The sequence below is a fragment of the Pteropus vampyrus genome, unplaced genomic scaffold (genome assembly GCF_000151845.1).
Source record: "Pteropus vampyrus isolate Shadow unplaced genomic scaffold, Pvam_2.0 Scaffold113, whole genome shotgun sequence".
NCBI lineage: Eukaryota > Metazoa > Chordata > Mammalia > Chiroptera > Pteropodidae > Pteropus > Pteropus vampyrus.
In genome coordinates this window covers 3,682,844-3,687,584 of record NW_011888894.1, presented here as the reverse complement: position 1 = coordinate 3,687,584, position 4,741 = coordinate 3,682,844, and positions in this window count along the sequence as shown.

Sequence of the window (4,741 nt, the reverse complement as noted above, 5' to 3'; positions counted from 1 at the left end):
GGGGTAGGGACACCGGATATGAAACCAGAAGAATAGAAGGAAATTTTGGCTTTACTATATTTTACCAGCGTCACCATCGGCAATTCACTTAATGGCTCTGAGCCTCAGTTGTCTCATCAGTAAAATGTGGATAATAATCTATTTTCTAGAGTTGGGAAAATTACATAAGAAAAACGTATGCTAATTCCTCTGGCACACAGCAGACACTGAGAAAAGTTAGTTGTCTCTGAATCTATTGAGTGTGTTGACAGGACAAGCCCTGTTCCCCAGGGAAGGGGCGGGAGCCTCTACTCCCTCCTTCCATGACAGCATTTTATTACTGCTTCTTCTCCTTATCCTGATTGGGAGGATCTGCTTTTGGGTCTATGAATGATCGGTGGCCAGCATTTTTGCTTCCCCCAGAATGTGCTATAGGACACGTCTCTTACCTTGCAAGTCTTCCATATACGATGGCAAAGATGTCACTTGCCTTGAAGCGAATGACAAACCACCAGAGGGCAGACAACTTAGTTTCTCTCCTTGTTTTAAGATCCCCAAAGCCTGAGCAGGCAAGACCCAAACTGGCCCCATTTGTCCTCCTTCCTCACATACATCGCAGCCCCTCCCAGTCGGCTCCTCAGAAATCAGAGGATGATTCTCTGCTAAGAAGGTGGAGTAGGGTGACCAGCTCATCCCACTGTACCTGGGCCTATTCCAGTTTTCACATTGAAAGTCCAGCAGCACCCCAGGACAAGTGGTCCCCCCGCAGGTGGGGGGCAGCACTGGCCTGCAGATTTAAATGGCTTCTCTTGGAGGCCTGTGCTGTGCTGAGCAGGTCTCCTGGCTGTGCTGGGCACCTGACTCACTGGGTTTCCACTGCCTTCTGCCATGACTTCATAGATGGCTCCTCCCAAGGGACCAGCCCCTGGGGCACCTGAGCGCTCCTGCGGGAGGCCTCACTGGGCCTGATAAATAACAGGCCCACCGGAGGGACCAGCCCCTCTCAGGGTGCCCTTTCCCCACGGCAGGCAGGCAGTTAGACATGAGCTACACTAATTAATGGGTCCCCCTTTCTCCTCCTCGCCTTCCCAGGTTGCCCCTGACAGAAGCATGAGGAGAGGGAGGCCCCAGGGTCCAGAGCTGCAGCCCTGTCTCCCCCGCTGGTTACTAATGAGAGTCTCGTGGGCTGAGGCTGGCAGCTGTTACTGTGTTGACTCTTCTGAAGGTTATTTATCCTTCGGTAATGTATGCCCTTGTGTCCAACATCAAGTGATCACTCAGCACCCACGCTAGCACCATGGGGACTTGTCCTCCTAATCTTGAAGTCTGCCATCTTACACTCACCCTGGTAACTCTGTTTCCCATGTTTTTTCTCTGGATATCCTCTCTCTTGTCTGACCAGGCTGGTTTCCTCCCGATAATAGCTCTTTAGATTTGAGGGGGGCCGTTTCAGTTTCTAAAAGGCCTATGCATGCCTTATTTCATTCGATGGGGTTGTTTTACTGGTTACAGGCACAAGCCTCGAACTAGACCCAGAGCTCATGAAGAGGAAGACTGGGACCGAGCCTTCTAAAAGCATCTGCTCCTCTGGTCTGCCCCGTTGTCGTGCCCCTGCTTCTCGAGACAATGGTAGCCTGACTTTGCTGTGGGAACCCCCCAACTTTCTCCATGTTTTTTTTAATCTGTGGGCACATACCTGGGCCTGGAGAAAGAGAGTCCTAACTACTTTTTTTCTCCCTGACCGTCATGATTGGCTCAGGGAGCGTATGGGCCCAGGCAGACTGGAACTGTTGGGGGAATGTGCCCTCTGCCCGTTGGGGTATCTCGCCTGGGCTGACACACACTCGGTCACTTGGCCACCACGTGCAGAGAGCCGGCCAGAGAATGCATTCGACCCAAGGAAAGAGCCCAGACTCAGAGATGCAGCACAGTATGAGCTTTGCATCTTCCATTCAGCTACACCGGAAGATGATTTACTCCGACTTCACAGTCACACAACTCCTCGTTCTTATTAATCCAATGTGAGTTGAGTTCCTCTGTCTCGAACCCAAAAAGGCATGAATAACACACCAGCTTTCTGATTCCGTGATCAGTGTTCATTCTGTTCTACTGTGCCATCTCTCTTTCTCCCCAGCCTGCCACATACATTCCCATCCTCAGCATCCTCACTCCAGGCAACCTCCCCTGGCCTGCCCAGCCACCCTACGAGCCCAGGTCAAGAATTCTCTCCCTTCTGCAAAGAACATGTTGTCATTTATCTGCCAGCTCACCTTGTTAGCATGAGGCAGTGGCTGGCCTGCAACGGCTCTGCCTTTCCCAGCATCTTCATTCAGCTTCTCCGACTTCTGGGCCAGGTGTGTGTGCTTAGCTCCGTGATGAAGGGTACTGATGGTTGCAGGATATTTATGCCACCTAGGTCAGAGGCACAGGGCGCAACCCATCCTTGTGGTCCCCAGATGATGACCTCCCCCGCTTTATATCCATTTCCCCTTCCCAGCCTCTGGCCCGGAGGACTCCAAGCGCCAGCGTCAGACCCACGGACAGCAGCTTTACAGAGACTGCTTAATCAGCTCCCACACTGGGAAGGTCAATTCCATATAATGAATCCCTGCTGATTTTGCTTCTCTGATCGAATGTCAACTGTGCACCACCTCTCACCCTCCTACTGGAGTCCTCTTTAGTATAAGTTATCTAAAGTCTATTTCTGTTGCTTGCAGCCCAGAATTCCAAACCATACACATTGTATAATATGTAAGAAAATGTTGTCAAATTACAAAGCACTAAGTATATGCATATTCCTATTACTTTTACTAATTTGACTGTCCTAGAAAGACAAAGAACTCTGGGGTCAAATAGACAAATTCAAATCTGAATTCTGCCACATAATGCTTGTATAACTTCGGATCAAGTTACTTACTCTTTCTGAGAGTTTCCCCTTCTGTAAGAAGACAAAAAAAAAAAAAAAGTAGTTAGGACTAGGTATCCATGCATTCAAGAGAAAATCCCAAGCTACCATTGGCTTAAATGAGAAACAAGTTCCTTTTCCTGTCACGTAGAGGAGGTCCAGGTAAGCAGCCTCAGGCAGGCCCGGTGGCTCCCCAGTCGTCAGGCACCAGGCTCTTCACAGTCTAGGTTTTACCAGAATGGTGGAGGCCCATCCTCGGTCCATGGAGGCCACACCGAGCTAAAAGGGAGGCTGGCCAATGTAATCTTTATTATGTGCTGTAATAAAAATTGGGCTCTGGTTATGAGGAAAGAGGAAAGAGTGGGCACGGAGAGGCAACCTGCTGCCTGCCACAGTGGGAGAGAATATCAGGGCTGTGGTGAGGGTGTCATGGAAACCAGTGCCAGCCCATGCCAGGCCACCACTGCTGGCTGGTTTCCCCTCTCCTCCTCTCCTTTCGATGTTTCCTTTCTCTCTCCTGATTTCATCAGAATCCCTCCAAAATTCACTGTGAAACATTTCAAATAGGACTTATATCCTTTAAAGTAGTGAGATTGATGGGGAAAATCCATCAAACAGCTTCCATCTGTATACAATAAAGATAGGTTAAGAGTCTGCATACTAAAATGGACAGTCCATGTTTCTACTTCTGGATCAGCTTACTGGTGGGGGAAGCTTTGGGCAAGTCTCTTAACTTCTTGAAGCCTGTTTCTCAATTGCAAATGTCAACAATTGTACTGACCTCAAAGTTTTATGATGAGGATTGAAGAATATAATGCAGGAGAAACACTTGATATAGCGCCGGGCACATAGTTAAGTGCTCAGTAAATATTAGCTGCTATTATTGTCAATATCATTATCTTCATATAAGTTATCCCGATCAAGTCTGGCTAGAGACCTGCTAATGGTTTCCCCTCTGGTCTCATTCTTCACTGCTTTCTTCAGCTTCAATAACCTGAACAGTGAGAAAGAGAATGAGGCTTCTGACATCTCTCCCGCCGAAGAAGCTTTACTGAGCAGATGTGGAAAATCCACAGCATGCCCCAGTGGCCCTTGGTGAATGAGTAGAGACAGTGCCACCAAGACTCTTCTGCTAAGATCTCTGGGTCTGTCTTCTTCAAGTGCTGTGACCCCCTTGGAGTGGGAGGTAACAGTTTCCTCCAGTCCATTGTTCCCAAGCCCTAGTTCAGTCAGTGTGAGGACCAGGCTAGCACTCACAGGGTTCCAAACTCTCGCTGCAAGCACAGATGCCTTCTGAGTGTGAATGTTATCTTTCCCCAGATAAGGGATGTGTTCAGCCCAGATCAAACACTTGTTTATCTGCAGGGCGCTGAGAGCCAAACCTCTGCTTTTGTTCCTCCCTAGTCATTTATTTGCTTACCCTTATCGCCTCTGACCGTGGTGTTGTTTGCGCACCTGATCTGTTTCTGGCTTGGTTAGACTGAAAGGTGCCCTGCTTCTCAGGGGTAATGGAGTACAGAGTGGCCTGCTCTGGCCTTGCACGAAGAAGAGGATGGACTAGCCGAGAGATTCCCTTAGCCCCAGGGAGAATGTGCTCAGCTGACTCCAAAGCCTCTCCCCAAGCTGATAATCCGATTTGCTACAGAAGGCCTAGTGTGAGCATTCTTAGAGATAAAGAAGAAAAGTTGAAGACTTCAAATGAGAAACTGAAAGTGTGTCTTCAGCCTCCTGTGCGAAAGAGAGTTGTGAGTCTCTGACCACAGTTTGTGTTGCTTATTTTAGCTGTGTGGTCCACAGCCCCGAAAGCGGGCAGAGGAAGGCCTCCTGCTCATTGACTTGTTCGTGCAGAAATAGCCT